This window comes from Ascaphus truei, chromosome 5 (assembly GCF_040206685.1).
Source record: "Ascaphus truei isolate aAscTru1 chromosome 5, aAscTru1.hap1, whole genome shotgun sequence".
NCBI lineage: Eukaryota > Metazoa > Chordata > Amphibia > Anura > Ascaphidae > Ascaphus > Ascaphus truei.
In genome coordinates this window covers 130,851,665-130,872,603 of record NC_134487.1, presented here as the reverse complement: position 1 = coordinate 130,872,603, position 20,939 = coordinate 130,851,665, and the positions used below count along the sequence as shown (strand labels likewise).

The 20,939-nt window shown below is 46.7% G+C and overlaps 1 protein-coding gene across 4 annotated transcripts in view; it reads left to right on the top strand.

Moving 5' to 3' along the window:
* LOC142495379 (hexokinase-2-like) overlaps window positions 1–20,939 on the top strand; it is an 82,493-nt gene that overhangs the window by 5,010 nt on the left and 56,544 nt on the right. The window contains exon 1 of one of the 4 annotated variants that reach the window (XM_075600794.1): window positions 20,439–20,463. The exons of 2 other annotated variants lie outside the window; for them this stretch is intronic. The gene's annotated coding sequence lies outside the window, so the exon portion shown is untranslated. Of the gene's footprint in view, window positions 1–20,438; window positions 20,464–20,838; window positions 20,922–20,939 lie in introns of those variants that run through there. One more of the 4 variants, XM_075600792.1, reaches the window with a different exon arrangement.

Here is a 20,939-nt window from a genome sequence, read left to right as displayed (position 1 = left end):
CGCCCCCGGATGGCGCGCTAAGGCCAGGGAAAGCACCCGCTTTCCCTCAGCCTCAGCGCGCCTCCGCACGCCAGGAGTAACCATGGCCGAGGCCTTAAAAGGCATTTTTTCTGTCGGGCTAAAACGTGCAGAGCTGCCTTAGTGAATAGCGCATTTGGCTTCACCCTTTTGCGCTCGAGCAAAATGTTTCCATTTCAGCGCAAAAAAATCGGAGCTAAGTGCATTGGCCCCAGAGTATTTTTAAAGGATCAATCCACCATTTTCATCTCTGGTAACCATCTGGTTCACGAGATACTTACTGGTAGAATTACCGGCATTACTTCCTGGTTTTTAAAGGGGCTTTAAATGGCCATCCAATAGGAAGCCACAACTGATTATGTTGCAACTTCCTACTGCCCGAGAAATGGCAGCCATTTTGTTTCCCGTGAGGGAGATTTAAATCCGATAACGTCACCGGTAAGTCTCTCAAGAACCCATGGGGGTGGGGGGTCCCCAAAGTTGAAAATGTGAAAAAGTGGTGTTTGCTTCACCCCCCCCCCCAGTCCTCACACTGTAAAAAAATGGGGTGTAAACAAATGTGTAGGAGGAACTGATCTTGTCATAAATAGATTTAACGCTGAAAGTTTCAGCAATGCAAACATGTATTTACTAAGGAGCTTTTGTGCATGGCATCATCATATAAAGTATTTACTGTACAGCAATACACGGCTGTGACTAAGTAAATACATTTAAAACCTATGTAGCACCTTTTGGAGTATGCTAAAAGTATTCCTAGTGAGTTCTGGTCCCTACAGGCAGTTAAGGGGTTAATTTCCTTACAGGCCCCCCTCCCCCTCCCCTCGTGAGAGCGCGCGCTGACCGGAGCAGACAGAGAGAAGAGGAATAGTAGTGAGCTGCCGGCTGTAAAGGCTCCTAGTCCGGAAACGGGTAGCAACTGTATTTGTTTTCTGAGTTAGGGCAAGTTTCCCAGTAACAGGGGCCCCAGAGACACAGCACTAAAGGGCAGTCCTGTCATAGTAGGGTTAGGTTCTCACCGCAGGGCTTAAGGAGACCTGGGTGGGACTGCAGGGAATTATAGGAAGAAATGTTCCAGTTCTGTTCTTGTCAGTGAAGAAAGGCTTGCAAAAGAGCTATCCATCTACAAACCACATGGTGGAGGAAACCTGAGTGCAGTGTCTAATAACCCCCCCCCCCCCCAAGTTCCATTTGGGTTTAAAAGCACTGATCATTCTTCGCACAAGGTGACTTTATAAGACTTTAAGATAGGATTTTATCAGTGAATGGGTTAATGTATATTTAATTGGTCTAAGGCATTAATCCCCAGAGCAGATTTTTTTTACTTCTGCTTTCCTGGCCCATGTTTAGAGGAAGCAATGTGAAGGGGGTGGTTCCTGTCGCAAAGTTTATTCAAGGTGGAGCCCAGGCAAACTGGGAAACTATTTACCTGGGCGATTAAGGGCAGACCCAGCTGAATTTCTTGTTCTTCCACCCGGTCTGATCTTGGCACTGAAAGTCCTCCTCTTATGTCCCATGCTGCAAGAGTATTAATATATACAATTCCTCTGCACTCCTCTTCCCAGAGAACTACAGTAGACAGAGTTTCAGCTTAGTGTTATACCCTCTTTATAATGCCTTGTACTATTATCAATACACTGATAAAGTGTGTAGTTACTGTTTTCACTTAGCACTGTGTCCCCCAACAGCTTTCCCTGGGCGCAGGACCAAAGTGTGAACCTGTGGGGTCTAAAGTGTGTTGAGGGGGGAGAGGGAGGGGCCTGTACTTTCAAGTGTGGGGCCTGACTTCCGGATGACTTCTGAGTTCCACCGACTCAGCCCAACACCGCCAGACCCTGGACAGTTGTTCCTGCTCTCCCTTGTGTCGGCAACCATGTCTATCCCAGTCACTGATCTGCTGTGAATCAGTGATTAAAATGTAAGAGATTAAAAGTAGTGGTCATGAGGATGATCACAAATTTTTTTTCTAAACCTGATAAACATTGGGGTAAAAGGTCTTTGGACCTCATTCTACAAAAGTGTATTCCTGCTGTGAAAGTGGACCTAGAAGTTAGTAAAATAAATGTAATTGTATAATAAAAACAGCAGTGCTCCACTTTGAAATATTGAGTGCATTATCACCTTTGCTGCCAGAAGGACCCACAATGCACTATAAAACACATCATATGATACAGTGACTTACTGCAAGTGAAACCTAACATTTTTCAAACTCTACTGAATTTTACTGAACAATTTTGTTTTTGGACTTTTCACTGTATCAGGAAAATACTATGATTGCAATTTCCTCTCCTGGTATCCCCTATTGTCTCATCCTCACTGCTTATTGGCTCTCCCTCCCAAGTGAAGGCACAGGTATAATAAGACTGGAATTAAGAAAGAATCTGCTGAAGCATCCAATCTGCCATGTCTATCCCTGGCTGCAGTAATTTACAGAGGTACTTTCCCCACATACATACAGTATATACTGTAGGGCAAAGGAAATCGAGGTTTCTGCTGGGGTTCTTTTAAGAGTAGAGGAGACTGCAAATGTAACCCATTCACTGCCACAAAGGACTGGATCTCATTGAATCAATGTACTGAAATAGCATGTTCGTAAAGCTTTATAGTAATGATGTGTAGGCCCTTCAATCATTAGGAGGACATGTGACGGCAATCGTGGGAAATAACGCACAGCTCCCTGGCACAAGAGGTAATCAGGATTATTACAAGGTTTTGTAGCTACCCACTGGGCTACAAAGGATTACTCTCTGTGATCACAATTATGTAGTTTGAAAGTATACCTTTATCTATGTAATTTTATTACTGATGTATGTAGGAGTAAGGAGCCCTCAATAAAAGAGTCAGTCCCACTGAGCTGGGTGTCCGTCCTGAGATATTGAGTTCAAAATGGTTTGCTAAAGTTCCTGTTAAAACAAGTTTTAAGTTGAAGACTGACCCAGTTAGAAGGGTCAGGATAGAAATGAAGGGGGGAAAGAAAATGGCTGGGATTGAGACGGTCTTTACCATCTTGAGGAGTGCCCAGGAGGGGAGTTTGGGGACATTAAGGAGATATCCTGAAGATATAGTGTGTGTCTGGCATGTAAGGGCAAGTTCAGTTCCACAGAACTGTTGCCTCATTCAGCAGAATAAAAATCAGTGCCCACTGTGATTAGAGGCCAGATGTATGTGACCTTCCCTGGCCGGCTCCCTAGGGAGGTTACATCGAGGTAGTTCTGTGTTTGACATCAGCAATGATTTACCTTGTCTCAGGGTACTGTCTGCGGTCGGCTGGGCGATGGAAAAGATGGGCGCCAAGAGTTTTTATAGTACAACTTCAATCTTTATTCATTTTCCTGCACTGCAGTCACAGTTACATTTATATTTACATGTTGTACTTTATTTTATCCATACTGCTATCATTCTTACAGACCTTTTCCCTAAGTGCCAACTCTTAATACTCATGGGAGGTACAGTACGTTCTCTTGTTACTGTACTGATTTCATCTTGTGGACCAGGCCCCCCTTTTTAACAACACCCTGGAGGTCCCTTATACTGCGGGGCCCTGCTGAGATCCTGGCTTGCTCTGTGTAATGTTATTGTTACTTTCCCATCCTGCTTTGTAACTGCCAATTCCTCAGGGGTTACTGAATACTGTGGATGGGAATTCGCTGGTAGGCCTGATCCGCAGACATCCTGGGGGCTTCTCTGCTTTGCCCAGTAAGGCATGTCTGCATTCCCTTTACTGGGACATGCTCTTCTCATGTGGCCATAATATGGGATCCTAAGGCTGGGGCCATGGTGTGGAGGCGTCCGCACGCTGAGCAATCAGATTGCCTTAAGGCAGTGATTGCGTCCATGCGGCGCGCGGGAGGAAGCGCGTTGCGCACGAAATCAGTTGAAACTGATTTCTTGGCGCGACAGGCCAGTCACGTGAGCGGTTCGCCCAATGAGGGCGAACCAGCTCTGTGACACCCCTAGAAACGCCCCCCACGGCCCGTCCACCATGGCCAGGGAAAGCACCCGCTTCACGCGGGTCACTTCACAGCCTCCGCACGGGTGAAGGCACCTAACTGTCCCTAACTGCAGCACAATAAAAGGGGGCCTAATCTATTGTTCTGGAACCAGTTGCATATTTCCCTGCTCTGAGGCTGCCAGATCCTCAGTATAGTTGCAACAATGTTGCTATTCCCTGTAGTTTCCATTAGCTTCTCCCAATTGCTTTGGCAAACTCTCACTGCTCAAAACTTGAGTTGGTTTAGCCCTTTCCCCTGCCTTTCTCTGTTTATCAGTATGCCCCATTTGCTTGTTCCTGTTTGTGCAGACTAGCACACTTCCTTTTGGATCCAGCAGTCTGTGAGTACACACCTCTAAATGCTTCTCCCATACAATGCATTATTAATTTAACTCTTCCCCACATATGCCACTCGCCCATAATTCCCCTCATCTGTTATTGTTTGTTTTGCAATAAAAGAACAGAAAGAAAGAAGGACTCAGTGTGCATCTAAAGGGAGTGAGTTAACCTGCCTGACCCTACCCCTTTGTTACAAGGGGCTAAAGGGCCAGGACATCTATACTATACTTTGGAGAACATGGCCTCTACCTTTACACTGCAAGGCTCCGCTCCATACTGGAACCTCACTGCCAGAACTCACTGCTTCCTCTTTTATACCACCTGGAACACAGGGTGGAGCATACAGATGCAGCATTATGGTTGGTCACGCTGCCACCTCTAAATCCACTGCGGCACTGTGTTTTCTTCATATGTGCTTGTGGAGTCCCAGTAAGAAGACCTAATGGCCCATCGGGATTAAAACAGCGGGGGTCCCTGCATCTGAATAGGACTTCTGCTGTGTGAATCCTACCCGGTTGCACCTGTCTGTAAGAGATGCGCAGTAAGAGTGAGACCAAATCAGTCACTCTACCTGTGCACCTCTAACAGGCGATCGCGTGGCTTTTATTTTATTTTAATAACACAGTATTGAAACGGGGTCTCCGGAGCTGAACCGCATTCATTTCAGCCTCGGGGACCCCCTGCTTTCCGTGCTTCAGGCCCCGATATGGGGTGCCGATATCTCTGCTATATTTAAATTCTCCCGCATCATGTTCCACATGACCGGGACATTTAAACAATGCAGGGAGATACCGGCTCCCCATACTGTAACTCTTGCAGCAGGGGGTCCATGAGGCTAAAATTAATGCGGTTCCGCTCCGGGGACCCCTGCTTCAATACTGTGTTATCAAAATAAAATTCATTACCTTATCGGGTAGCCACCAAGGCAATGAAGGGGCGTGATGCGGGAGAATATAAAAAAATTACGGAGATACTGGCACACGGGTAGAGTGACTGATTCAGTCTCACTTTTACTGCACATCTCTTACAGACAGGTGCAACCCAGTAGGATTCACACAGTGCGAGTGCCATGCAGGGACCCCCGGTGTGTTAATCCCGATGGGCCATTACCGACTGTTATGTGGTACCCTGCGGACTTTCAAGGCATTGAACACTGTTGACCAGGAAATTCTCGCAGCTGTGCGACCGACCACTGCACTTCATCTGTAGCATCGACTGCTCACCATTAACCCCTTCTAGTGTGCTGCAAGGTACAAGTGCAAACAAAGTCCTAACCATGGAATTCTCCAGAAGTGAAGAGCTGGGTAGGGAGACCCCCCAATAATGTGCACTGTATTACCCAAATGAACAATTGCATAGTAACGTTGAAATAGAATGGAGAGCTAAATAGCTGACACTGGATTCTCCTACATCTAAGAGCCATTACTGGACTCATTTAGAAATGTAATTATGGCACGTAGGTGCAGACGTAGAAAAGATTAATGGGGCCATTTAACAAGTTTCTGAAAAGTTCACCTTGGCACACGTAACATTTTTATATATTATTATATTTTTAATGATTACATCTCAACCGCATTTAAGAAACGTCTTATTCAGTTTCTTACGTGAGACACAAATCTGTCAGCCAGGGAGATTTATCCCACATGAGACCTGGCTGATATTGTGATGCAGGGTAAAAGGAAAGAAACGATGTCAAAAGATACAGAACTTCCCACATCAATATTGGCCAAGACTAATTTCAGGAAGATTTAGTAGGAACATGGGAAAGGTTTCTTCATCTTCCATTCACAGATTTTTTTCTTCACAGGGAGAAAGTATGAAAATGCTTTGCTTTCCTGCAGATTAGGCGTGATTCTCTCATACAGATGTAGCAGGAGATATTGAATATGCTGGTGGGTGCCAGCAGGTTAAACAGCGCATCAGCCCATCCCCTTTTATCTCTCGTGGCTAATGTCTGGACCAGGGGCAATCACACGAGCCCCGCGTTTATAGAGACCCCACGCTCTTCCCCACTACAGTTTGGGGGGGCTAGGTTTTGGGGGAGGGGGCAGCTCCTCTCCAGCAATTCCTTCTGCTCCTCATCTCCAACATCTTCTCCTTGTGATGATGCATCGCCACGATGACGCATTACCGTCAAATGACGCCACAACATCCCTGGAGGAGATGCCTGGAGAAAGGTTAGAGGCCCCGCGCTCTCCGCCAGCACCGAGCCCCGCCAAACTCCCAGACGACCCTGGTCTGGGCATTGGTGTTTGCTCCCGCTGCCACATAGAGTATGTCCCGCTGCAACATGCCAGCGGGAGCATTAACAGCGGCTACATTTGGAAGTCATGAGGAATGACCAGATTGTCACTATAATCTGTACATAAGTTACAACTCCTTCACTTCTCCTATGTAGGGCATTTTAGGTGTAAAGTACTTTGATACCTAAAGCGAAAACAACCTTGTTCAAAATGTTTGTGTGTTGTTTTAATGAGAAAATGTCATTTTTGAGATTGAAATATATTAAGGTACTCGCTGGTATATTAACGTAATAGTTAAAATCTGGCAAGTGTAAAGGTTATCCATAATTATAAAGTAAAAAAGGTCATAAAAACAGAGTCTAGCCCAGTGGTTCCCAAACTTTTTCGGTTCAAGGCTCCCCAAGGCGATCAGGATTTTTCCGAGACGCCCAACGTAAAAACAAAGTTGTATATACATACCTAACAGTTGCAGTGCGCAGTTGGTGTCTCTCTCAGGAACACACTCTCTCAGACACACTCTCACTCTCTCAGACACACTCTCACTCTCTCAGACACACTCTCACTCTCTCAGACAAACACTCTCTCACTCTCAGACACACTCTCTCAGACACACTCTCTCAGACACACTCTCTCAGACACACTCTCTCAGACACACTCTCTCAGACACACTCAGACACACTCACTCTCTCAGACACACTCTCACTCTCAGACACACTCTCTAAGACTCTCTCACTCTCTCAGACACACTCTCTCAGACTCTCTCACTCTCTCAGACACACTCTCTCAGACTCTCACTCTCAGACACACTCTCAGACGCTCTCACTTTCAGACGCTCTCACTTTCAGACACACACTCTCTCAGACACACACACTCACTCTCAGACACACTCTCTCACTGTCAGAAACACTCTCACTCTCTCAGACACACTCTCACTCTCAGACACACTCTCACTCTCAGACACACTCTCTCACACACACTCACTCACTCTCTCAGACACACTCTTTCAGACACACTCTCTCTCAGACACACTCTCAGACACTCTCACTCTCTCACACACACTCATTCTCTCACACATACTCTCTCTCTCACACTCTCAGACACTCTCACTCTCAGACACTCTCAATCTATCAGACACACTCTCAATCTCTCAGACACACTCTCTCTCAGACTCTCTCACTCTCAGACACACTCTCAGACTCTCTCACTCTCAGACACACTCTCTCAGACTCTCTCACTCTCAGACACACTCTCAGACTCTCAATCTCTCAGACACACTCTCAATCTCTCAGACACACTTTCAATCTCTCAGACGCTCCCACTTTCAGACACACACTCTGACACACACACTCACTATCAGACACACTCTCTCACTCTCAGACACACTCACTCTCTCAGACACACTATCTCTCACTCTCTCAGACACACTCTCTCTCACTCTCTCTGACACACACTCTCTCTCAGACACACTCTCACACACACTCACTCTCTCACACACACTCACTCACTCTCACACTCTCAGACACTCACTCTCTGACACACTCTCAGACACACACTCTCTCAGACACTCTCTAACTCTCTCTCACACACACTCACTCTCACACTCTCAGACACTCACTCACTCGCTCAGACACTCAATCTCTCAGACACACTCTCTCAGACTCTCTCAGACACTCTCGCAGACTCTCACTCTCAGACACACTCTCAGGCGCTCTCACTTTCAGACGCTCTCACTTTCAGACACACATTCTCTCAGACACACACACACTCTCTCAGACACACACACTCACTCTCTCAGATACACTCTCTCACTCTCAGACACACTCTCACTCTCTCAGACACACTCACTCTCTCAGACACACTCTCTCACTCTCAGACACACTCTCTCACACACACTCACTCTCTCACACACACTCACTCTCACACTCTCTCACTCTCTCAGACACACTCTCTCTCAGACACTCTCACTCTCTCACACACACTCATTCTCTCTCTCACACTCTCTCTCACTCTCTCAGACACTCAATCTCTCAGACACACTCTCAGTCTCTCAGACACACTCTCTCTCAGACACACTCTCTCAGACAGACTCTCTCAGACTCTCTCACTCTCAGACTCTCACTCTCTCAGACACAATCTCAATCTTTCAGACACACTCAATCTCTCAGACACACTCTCAATCTCTCAGACACACTTTCAATCTCTCAGACGCTCCCACTTTCAGACACACTCTCAGACACACACACTCACTCTCTCAGACACACTCTCTCACTCTCAGACACACTCTCACTCTCTCTCACACACACTCATTCTTTCACACATACTCTCTCTCTCACACTCTCTCAGACACACTCTCTCTCACTCTCTCAGACACTCTCAATCTCTCAGACACACTCTCAGTCTCTCAGACACACTCTCTCTCAGACACACTCTCTCTCAGACACACTCTCTCAGACAGACTCTCTCAGACTCTCTCACTCTCAGACACACTCTCAGACTCTCTCACTCTCTCAGACACAATCTCAATCTTTCAGACACACTCTCAATCTTTCAGACACACTTTCAGTCTCAGACGCTCCCACTTTCAGACACACACTCTCAGACACACACACTCTCTCACTCAGACACACTCACTCTCTCAGACACACTCACTCTCTCAGACACACTCTCTCTCAGACACACTCACACACTCTCTCACACACACTCACTCACTCTCACACTCTCTCAGACACTCTCACTCTCTGACACACTCTCTCAGACACACTCTCTCTCAGACACACTCTCTCAGACACTCACTCTCTCACACACACTCACTCTCTCACACATACTCTCTCTCTCACACTCTCAGACACACTCTCTCACTCTCTCAGACACACTCTCAATCTCTCAGACACACTCTCTCTAAGACACACTCTCTGATACTCTCTCACTCTCAGACACACTCTCCCAGACTCTCTCACTCTCAGACACACTCTCAGACACACTCTCTCACTCTCTCAGACACACTCTCTCAGACACACACTCTCAATCTTTCAGACACACTCAATTTCTCAGACACACTCTCAATCTCTCAGACACACTTTCAATCTCTAAGACACTCACTCTCTCAGACACACACTCTCACTCTCTCAGACACACACTCTCTCAGACACACACATTCTCAGACACACACACTCTCTCAGACACACACACACACTCTCTCAGACACACACACTCTCAGACACACACTCTCAGACACACACTCTCTCACTCTCTCAGACACACACTCTCACTCTCTCAGAAACACACTCTCACTCACTCAGACACACACTCACACACACACAGGAAAAAGGAAAGGCAGGAGATCCGTGCAGGCGGTTCCCTGCACACAGTCACTGATACACACAGTCACTGATACACACACACACAGTCACTGATACACACACACAGTCACTGATACACACACACACACACTGATACACACACAGTGGAGAGCAGAGGCAGCGACGGATGTGAGTGACTGGGGGGAGAGGGAGGGGAGTGAGGAAAGGCAGGAGATCCGTGCAGGCGGCTCCTTGCACACAGTCACTGATACATACACACACACACAGATACAGATACACACACACACAAATACACACACAGATACACACACACACACAGTGGAGAGCAGAGGCAGCGATGGATGTGAGTGACTGGGGTGTGGGGGGGGAGGAAAGGCAGGAGATCCGTGCAGGCAGCTCCTTGCACACAGTCACTGATATACACACACACAGATACACAGACACACACACAGTGGAGAGCAGAGGCAGCGACGGATGTGAGTGACTGGGGGGGGAGGGGGGGTTCAGGAGGAGGAAAGGCAGGAGATCCGTGCAGGCGGCTTCTTGCCTCCCCCTGCACCCACTGCCAGGACAGGCAAATAATGTACAACTCCCCCCCCACCTTCTATCACCCGGGGCAGAAGGGGACGGGACACCGCGCAGCCACCAGCAGACAGAGGAGCCAGGAGTGGGAAGGCAGACACACTCACCGTGTGCTCTGCACAAAGCGGAAGCCCCGCCCCCCGGCATACTCTGACCTGCAGCCAATCCCCTGCGGCCCGGCCGGCATTAAGGAGGGATGGAGGGGAGGGATAATCAGAGGGATGGTGGGGAGGATAATTGCGGTGCCCCTCTAGGCAAGCCACGGTGCACCGGGCGCCGCGGCGCACAGATTGGGAACCACTGGTCTAGCCTACAGAATCCTATTAATAACAAATTTGTGTGGCAGTATTTGTACTGTAAAAATCAGCTGTTCATATTTACCTTGTACATGTGACTTAATATCACAATACTGCTGCTGCTTCAGACAAGATATCACTTACAGTATCATTACAAACTTGAACAAAGCTAGCAAGCATTGTCGAAGTGAACAATGCAATACAGTAACACAGGGAGAGAAGGAGGACGGTAGAAGAGGGAAGGGAAAGTTATGAGCTATGAGGAAAACCAAGTTAAACCTAATAAAATTGTCGCCCTCGTGCCCGGTGAAGTGGAGAGATGTCTGAAACTTTTACAGAAGTTTGCAAAGTTTGTCTTTTTTTCTGCAAAAAAATCTCAACTTGGCAAGTTATTCGCCAAGCCTTTTTAAGATTTCAGACCTGAAATAGGACTTTTTGCTTTTGCGCAAAATATATACAAATTATTTTAATGATCTCTCACTTTCCCTCTTTTAGGATCTGAAATCATAAAAAGGCTTAGTGAAACTGCAAATTCTTGGTGATTCTCATTAAAACAATGAGAAATGTTGAGAATTCTGCCAAATTTACAGAAAATATGTTAAAAAGAATTAGCAAAACACTTTGGGACACAGTGGCACGTCACTTGAGAAGAGGGCATAATTATAGTGAATTGATACAGGTAAAGAAATCAGTTGAAGAAGTGGGGATTCTATAACATAAAACATTGTTTTTACTCATACAGTACATATGTGTATGGGTGACATCCGATGGGAGTTATCCTATTTAGTCCCAACTCTACCGTACATTTGTCAGACCCCGGAAGAAGCAAGGGCGAAACGCAAGTTGAGGCTATATGACACAGATGCTGCATCTACCTGTGTCAGGGTCTCCTAGACCTCCTGCCTAGCCATAGCTTCTTTGTCCACCGGGTGTGCTGCTGCCTTCTGTTTGCTCTGGGTTCCTCTTTCTGCCTGTCTGTCTTCTTGTTGCTCCTGTCTCTGTCCTTTATAGCTTCTACTTCCTGGTTGTTCAATTGCCTTTGCTTGAAGTCAGACTCCTTCAGTATTGCTCATGTCTTTGATTCCTGATCCGTTCCAGTACCTGTACCTGTATTTGAGTCTGTTCACAGTAAAAGCCCTTGCTAGTAATCTGGCTTGTCCCTGTTTGTTCCTGCTCCCCGGTCGCAGTCCCTGCTCCCTGTTCTCAGTCCATGTCCTGCCCTGCCTGTCCTGTTCCAGTCTCATCGTTGCCGACCTCTGCTTGTTACCTGACTTCGCTACCTGCCGCCTGCCTCGGACCCGTGCTTGTTACCTGACTTCGCTACCTGCCGCCTGCCTCGGACCCATGCTTGTTACCTGACTTCGCTACCTGCCACCTGCCTCGGACCCCTGCTTGTGACCCCTACTACGCTCGTACTGTTCCGACAACCGAGATCCTACCCGCCACAGGAGTCTCCCGTGACAGAAAGCAAAGGCCACTTCTGGATCTCGCTGGAACAGATTCTTCTTCTGCCTGCACCCTTTCCTGCCTGCTGCAGCAGACCACATTCGCATTGTTGAAGATAAGTACTTTCGTTTCTTTTTTGGAAAGATCCCAGTTGGGAAGGTTTTTTTTGCTGCTAAGTGTTCTGCAAGAAGTATTGCGTTCATAACGAAAAAACATTTTTGCTGAGACTAGAACTGTTGCTGCAGAGACTATTGCAGCTTTCTTTGAGATTTTTCTTTTTGTGCAGTGCCTGGGTTAACCCTTGCAGTACCTGTTGCCACCTTTTTAGACTCTGATTTTTCATTTCCTGGACAAGGCTTGTCTCTGCATCCCTGGTTGGACCACTGCTGTTCATAGGGTTCCCATTTCAAAAGACAAGAGTGCTTTCATTATTTTGTTACTGCATGCAGGAAAAATCACAGCAATCTGTAGTTCTTCCTATGATTGGTTCTAAGGTTTCAGGTTTACCTGCAAGTTCCCCTAAAGTTTGTTTCTCTGTAACTTGTGATATCCCTACGCCTGATATCAAGGGTTTCAGATTTAACTGCAAGGTTCTCTGTTTGATATTCCTATGTCTGATGTCAAAAGTTTCAGATCTGACTGCAAGTTTTCTCTGTATTAGTTTCCTGCTGTCTATGATATTTTTATGCCTGATATCTAAAGTTTCAGATTTAAACTGCAGGTTTTCACTGTCTGTTTGATATCCCTACGCCTGATTTCTAAAGTTTCAGATATAACTACAGGTTTCTCTGTCTATGTTTTTTCCTTGCATTTATAAATCTCTGTGCTAAAGTCTCAAAAGGTCAGCTCTCCTATCTTGTGTCTCTCTGTGTCTAATATTCCTGTTGTTCATTCTAATGCTTCTGCTTTAAAAACACATTTCCTCTTTACTGGTTTCTTGGGAAGTGTGGTTTCCCCATGTCTGAAATTATGGCTCCCACTCAAACAGTCTTGAGCAGTAAATGTGAACACAGTACCACTGATTCTTCAGAGCTTCTCAAAGCAAGGAAGAAAAAGAAGGGAGGCATTACTGTGGAAGTTGCAGAAGGAATTAAGAATGAAAATTTAACCTCAGAGTCTGCATTTGATGAAAGAGATATGCTGCAGCTTAAGGCAACTCACAGACGTATCCCAAGAATAGTGGAAGAAAAGAAAGATGCCCCTACTCAGACGCTTCAAGCTGCACAGAAAGCGATTGATTGTCTTTATGGACGTTTAGATAAGGAGCAAGAAGCCAACGCTGCACTACAGAGTTGTCTTTCCTCAGCAATTGCTAAGTGTGTTCTCCAGGAAAAAGAAAAGCACCAGTTGGAGAGTGACCTGGATGTCATGTCAGGTGAGCTGGAGAAGGCATATGCTGATGCTGCTGAGAATCGGCGCCTCGCTTCTAAAAGTAACGAATTCCTGGAAATCTCTATGAAGGAAATTGACAGGCTTAATACAGAGCTTAAAATCTCCCAGGAGGAGGTTTGCTACTTCAAAAAAGAGATGGAAGTCGTTCGGGAGGAGAGATGCTACTTGAAAACAGAGATACGTTCTATGAGAGACGCCTCCGAAGAGTTAAATAGTAGGTTTGAAACTATAAACCAAATGAGTAAGAACTTCTCTGTCCAAGCCAGTGAAGGAGATAAAAAATTCCATGAATCAGAAGAGGAGAAGAGGCTATTGATAGAAGAAAAGTCAAGGATGCAATTAGCGCTGGAAAAAGCAGAGGGTAACTGGGAAAAAGAAAAATATCAGTTGGAGAATGACAGGTTGATCTTGTCAAGTAAGCTGGAGAAGGCCTACGCTGATTCTGCCCAGTACCAGACTTTCATGGCTCAAGTTGACGCAGCACTGGACGCATCTCAGAAAGAGGTTCACAGGCTTACTACAGAGCTGGAAGCCTCTAAGGAGAAGAGTTGCCACTTCAACACAGAACTATGTTCATTAAGAGAAATCTTCGAAGGGTTAAATATCAGGTTTGAAACTGTAACCCAAGAGTGCAAGAATCTCTATGTCCAAGTCAGGGAAGGAGATAAGAAACTCCATGAATTAGGAGAGGAGAAGAAACAGTTGGCCCAGGAAAAGTTAGATGTGCAGACAGCACTGCAGAATGCAGAGAGAGTGCTGCAAGAAGAACGTGTCTCCCTGGAGCGGCGCACACAAGCAGAAAATATGCTGCAGAGTCAGCTGCGAGAACTGCGTACACATCTGCAGGACACCAAGGAGAAATGGGTGAATGCTGAAGAAAAGCAGCGAGTTCTGCAGGAAGAAAGATTCCAGACTGCCTACAAAATAAAGATGCTGCAAGATTATTTGAGTACCCAGTGTGTCCCCAAAGAACAGCATGAGGAGCTGAAGGCCACACTGAGCATAACCAGAGCCTCGCTGGAGGAAGAGCTACAGCTAGCAGCTGAATACACATCTCAGCAACTCACAGCGCTGCAGGCGCAGATCGCTGAGCTCAAGACACAGCTTGCCAAAAAGGAGAGAGAGAAGGTGTCCGTCTGTCAAGTGGCTGGCCTGACACAGCGCTATGAGGTCAAAATGGCTGATGCCTGCAAATTATTGGACCACACAGCCCGTGATAAGGTCCGGCTGCAGCTGGAGCTGTACAATGCCCGGGAGGAGTACCGGCAGCTGCAGATCAGAAATGAAGAAGATGCAACATATCTAAGCTTTACTCTGAGTCAGCTGGGAGATATGGAGTCGCGACTCAACTCCAAAAGAGTTGAACTAACAACTACTTTGAGTGGGAGAAGAAGTGCAGAAGGACAGCTTCAAGAGCTGAAAACACAAATAGCTGGTCTTTCATTGGGTGATACCACAAGATGGCAGTCACAAAAAGAGACCACGAAGAGTGAACTTAATGTCCCCATTGACTTGTATGGAGAGTCTGATGCACCCGTTCCTAAGGCCCATGTTCCTCATGTCCATGCCCCTGTGATTGAGTTGTATGTACCCATTGGGAAGTTCCTGATTCCAAAACTAAAAGACATATGTTGGTCACAAAAAGAGACCACGGAAAGTGAACTATATGTCCCCACTGGTGCATATGAAGAGCCTGTTGTATCTGTTCCTGATGCCCCTGCTATGACGTTAGACAGATTCCTTTTGAAGTTTCTTGCTATGCCTAATGTACCTGACGCTGATGCCTACGCTCCTGTAATAAGGATAAATGCACCTCTCACAGATTTCCCATCAGCACTTGACGTACACACTAAGTTGGCCTTCGATCAAGGTTTCCCTGAAGAGCCTGGAGGATCGTCCGGAGAACGCTCTCGAGAGGGGGGAGTAATGTCAGGGTCTCCTAGACCTCCTGCCTAGCCATAGCTTCTTTGTCCACCGGGTGTGCTGCTGCCTTCTGTTTGCTCTGAGTTCCTCTTTCTGCCTGTTTGTCTTCTTGTTGCTCCTGTCTCTGTCCTTTATAGCTTCTACTTCCTGGTTGTTCAATTGCCTTTGCTTGAAGTCAGACTCCTTCAGTATTGCTCATGTCTTTGATTCCTGATCCGTTCCAGTACCTGTACCTGTATTTGAGTCTGTTCACAGTAAAAGCCCTTGCTAGTAATCTGGCTTGTCCCTGTTTGTTCCTGCTCCCCGGTCTCAGTCCCTGCTCCCTGTTCTCAGTCCCTGTCCTGCCCCGCCTGTCCTGTTCCAGTCTCCTTGTTGCCGACCTCTGCTTGTTACCTGACTTCGCTACCTGCCGCCTGCCTCGGACCCTTGCTTGTTACCTGACTTCGCTACCTGCCGCCTGCCTCGGACCCCTGCTTGTTACCTGACTTCGCTACCTGCCGCCTGCCTCGGACCCCTGCATCCTACCCGGCACAGGAGTCTCTCGTGACAACCTGCCTGTACCGGATTTTATTTTTCTAAACTGCAGTCCATTATGGGGTAGTTACACTGTAGATCATGATGGTTATATAAGTTTAGTAATGTTACCTGCTACTCTGATGAATTTTTGGGACTGTCTGCTAGTATGTATGTATGTATATCTTTATTTATATAGTGCCATCCAGGTACATAGCGCTTCACAGCAGTAATACACGTGACATAATAATATAACACATAATGGGAATGTAAGGAATCGGGGCATGTCCCGCACAACGTGTCCCCTCCTTACCCACCATTGGTACTGCAGCCGCCGCTGTCTCGGCCCCCCGTTTTGCTCCGGAGCCCGCGGTCACGTCCGCTGCTACACCTGCCCCTTGCCTTGTTCCTGCACCCGCGCTTGTCTCCTCCACAGCCTCTGGGGTTGCGCACGCCAGACCGTCGTCATTAAAGCGCGCGCGCGGATCCGCACATCTCATGCGCCTTCTCCTGCGGTTAACTCCGCCCCCGGCTATCGCGCGACGTCGTGCCACGCTCCCGAGCAGCACACCCGGTTCTGACTGCCCCTTGTCTCCTGGTCCCTGTCGTGGTCTCTGCTGGGGCCGCGCCTCCGCTCCACCCCCTCTCTGATTGTTGCCTGCGGGGTACTTAGTTCCTGCTTCCATGTTCAGTCAGTGCTCAGCATAATCCTTTGTAGCTTCTTGCTATCTGGTCTTGTGCTTGGCTCTCGCTCTTGTGTTTCAGTCTCCACGTTCCTGACCCGGTCTGTCTGCGTACCTCCTCTGGACCTCGACCTTGGCAAACCCTCCACTACACTTACTTCTAAACTCCTTGGACTCGGCTAACGGACTCTCACTATGCGGCTCTCTCCATTCCCAGACCATTGGCTTACGGACTCGACTACTCTACCTTCTATAACCCAGAATCCAGCAAGTACCCGACTAACTCTTCTCTCAAGTCCAGAACCCGGCTACGCTCAATACCACACTCCGGGCGCGCTCCCGCTGCTGTTGGTGTGTGGTGTTTCTCCTTCTCCCCTCAGTACCGGGGTCTCATCAGGTTTGCGGGCAGCAAGAGCGTTACAGGGAATAAACGCTTGCGACATAAAAGTAGGAATAGGAGTCCCTGAACCGAAGAGCTTACAATCTATGTGGTAACTGTTTTGCTGGCTCATATTTATATCATAGCCAGTACACAAACAAGTGTTTTTATTCCGATCACAACTACAATTACTGAAACGGACAGGCATCCTAAGGACAGCTATAGGGGGCTTCATTTCCTGCGCATGCGCGCTACGCATCCAGCCACGCTGACACTCGTGGAGGTCTGACAGCGTCACAGAGACAGCCCCAGCGCGCGGGACTGATTTCTGAGGATTGATACTGCCCCTGCATACCTTATGTGATGCCCTATCAGAGAAGTTATTATCGAGATCGGGGATTATTAAAGTTTTATTCCATGTAAGTGGTTACTATCTTTTATTATCTGTAATACACTTTATTTCTCTTATCTTGGTGCGCTCTTGTGTTTTCTTTTTTTCTTGGGTGTTCTGGTAAGTGTGGCTGCCAGGGGCCAAGGTCGATGTATGAGGTGTATAGTATCGGCCATCAGAGGTACATACAGTATATGCTTCGTTAAAGTGGTGTGTTTTAAGATGGGCCTTAAAGGTGGATAAAAGAGGGTAGTAGTCAAATATTGAGGGGAAGGGCATTCCAGAGGTGTGGGGCAGTGTGTGAGAGTTTTTAGGCAAGATAGGGCTTTAGTGGGTTAGACAGAAGTTGTATACAGAAGTAGTAGTGGTTGTATACCTCTAGCAATTAGTATGAGTATATCTGGAATTCTAAAATAAATATTTTTTAATGAGTGTGGATGGTGTTGCACAGATATTTGTGTGACCTTTAATTACAGTATATTGTTTCAGACAGGTGGGTGGGGGCTGTGATTTTTTAATTGTTTATAGTTCGGTAATTAGTGGGATTTAGATCTATCTACATGTTCAATAAAGCCTTTTTTTTTTTTTTTTTTTGCAACAATGAGAGTGCTGATGCAGAGATTATTTTCTGTTAACATGTTATAACCAGTCTGCCATCATACATTATGCTACTTACTATTTAGCAGAGTCTATTACATATATTTATTTATCAATTGAGCAGGTGTTTTCTCTTTGTTATGAATATATATTTTATATATAAAATCATCACCACCATCAACCTGTTGATCTACTGCTGGATAAAGGACTCTCCAATTAACTTCCAGGTACTGCAGTTGCAAGCCTCTTAATTTCCCTTGGAATATTGTCAAGTACCATGGTTTGTCCAACGATGGTCATTTCTTCTTGTGATATGTCCAGCCCACTGCTATTCTAATATCTTCACCCTTGTGATCATGTTACCGACTTTTCTAGGTTTAGAACCTATTTATTCTGGAGCATCTCTCCTTACTTCTTAACATTGTCTGAAGCTTCGAAATAATCTTCACATTTAGGGTCCAAAATAGTATGCCTCAGGATTGAGTTTGGTCCAGCCGCACAGCTGGTCCCATTAAGGTTTGAGGATGTGGATTTTAGGGGGTTTAAGATGGGGTGGAATTTGGTCCAACCAAACAGCTGAACTCAATTGGGTGGATGGGGGAGGTGAAGAGGAAGAATGTTGATGTTAAGGGTATGCCAGATAAGTTTTCAAGGCCAGTTTTAGGGAGTTTGATTCCACGATGAAGTGGCTCAAGGGCCACTAAACGTGTTGGATACTATTTTCGACATTTTTGCTACACTTTGTAATTCAGGACATACTAAGGACTATTTGTCTATCTGTCTACATTTGGCGGATTGGCTGTGATGTCATCAGTGTGCGTCCCGTAGTGAGCTGCCTGAAGCATCTGAAAGTTATCTCTCCGGTGTTGAGTGGCGTGGTGCGAGTCACAGTGCTCCCTTTGGTATGGAGTACAGGCATATCCCGCTTTAAGGACACTCACTTTAAGTACACTCACGAGTAAGGACATATCGCCCAATAGGAAAACAGCAGCTCGCGCATGTGCCTGTCAGCACGTCCTGAACAGCAATACCGGCTCCTTACCTGTACCGAAGCTGTACGCAAGTGGGGAGACTATAAAGCCTGTTACACATGCGTTATTTACATCAGTTATGCACGTATATGACGATTGCAGTACAGTACATGCATCATTAAGTGGGAAAAAGGTAGTGCTTCACTTTAAGTACATTTTCGCTTTACATACATGCTCCGGTCCCATTGTGTACGTTAATGCGGGGTATGCCTGTATAGGCGATTCTTTGGGCAAGATGTCTGCCCAATGGTTCACCTCCGGCTGCTACAGCGTTCCTGACTGGATGCCGGCGTGAGGCTTTGCCCAATCCTGGAGGAATTATCTTTACGATTTTTATATCTACATGCTTGTTTTATTTATTATTGCTGTACGTGCATATCTTACCATTTTATAATACCAATAATACACTCTTAAAATACTAAGAGTTTTTTGCGTTTTTTTTTTTGCGTGTATTTGGACTGCGTCTGCTGTTGGCTTCATTTCTTCTGCATCTCCACAAGCTACTCAGTTTTGAACTGTTTATAATCCACCGCTCCGCCAGCTGTGGGATGCACAGGCACAGTGACAAATAACTCACTGAGCCTTACAAATGAGAAGAGGAGCAAATAATTAGTCATTACCTTGTGGCCCAAGTGAAGTTATTACATTCTTTTTCTGTGTAGCCAGATATTCTTTTTGGCTACTAATCTGCCCTGCCCAACACATAAACCCTGGTACCAGTGCAGGCAGTGTAGGGGGTTAATTCGAGTTTTCCCCTTCAGGAAGCAGCTCCCTTGAGTGACAGGGAGAGGTGGGCCTAGGGTCTGTGTTCGGCCCAATCAGGGGCTCAGACCTGGGAACCTCCCCCATGGTACTTAAGGGGCTGTACCACCACATTTAGTGAGTGTTCTCTCCCATGAGAGAGTGTTTGCTGGGAGTGTGAAGTCTGGGACCTGACTACACTTCCATCCCCTCCCTTGGGGGATGGGGCAGATACCCCTCATCCCACCAGGGGTTGAGGGAAGAGCAGAGGATAGGCTCTGGCGGTTTGATTCCAGGGACCATCCGGAGGAAGGAAGAGATCAGTTTGAATCAGTTCAGGCTGTATTCTGTGTGTGGGAATAAAGTTCCAGTTCTTTCATATACTCCTGCCTGAGAGAGCAATCAATAAGGGGAGGGGGGTTAAGAAGAGTGTTCTTCTGCAGGGATTGCCTCCAGCATCCCTGGAGCCTGCAAGAGATGGAGACGCCGCACAAGTGAGAGAGAACCCACCATCACCCCAAAGCCTTTCCTGTCTTCCCCAATAACATTGGCGGAATCTCAGAGCTTCTGTGAGCCAGCAGGTAATCAGCACATGACACCCTGTAATAGCGTAATCTCCCAGAGGGTGGGGGAAACCTGTTACATCTGTTTGTACAAGTGTTTACATTGACTTGCACCGGTTTTGCTGTTTACCATTGCTTGTAATTCATGCTAATATTAATGCGTGAAGTTGCACTAACACTAAGGTGGAGTGTGTGTGTGTGTGTGTGTGTGTGTCCTGTGCTCCCAGGAGCAGGGTGCTGTGTGTCCTGGACCCCCAAGTTCCCAGAGAGTTTTTGGAGGCACAGTTTTCCTAACTCTTTGTGTGGTTCCTTTTTGGTGCCAAGAGAGGTGGAGTTATTTAACTTATATTGTAGCAGAAAGGGAGGAGGGCACAGGGTACCACGGAGGGAGGGTACAGGATAGAGATATGAATAAACTGTTTGTTAAAGAAAGGAGTCTGATCCTGGTCTGTTGGTACTTCTGGATTACAGCCTAGGTATGTACAGTATACCAT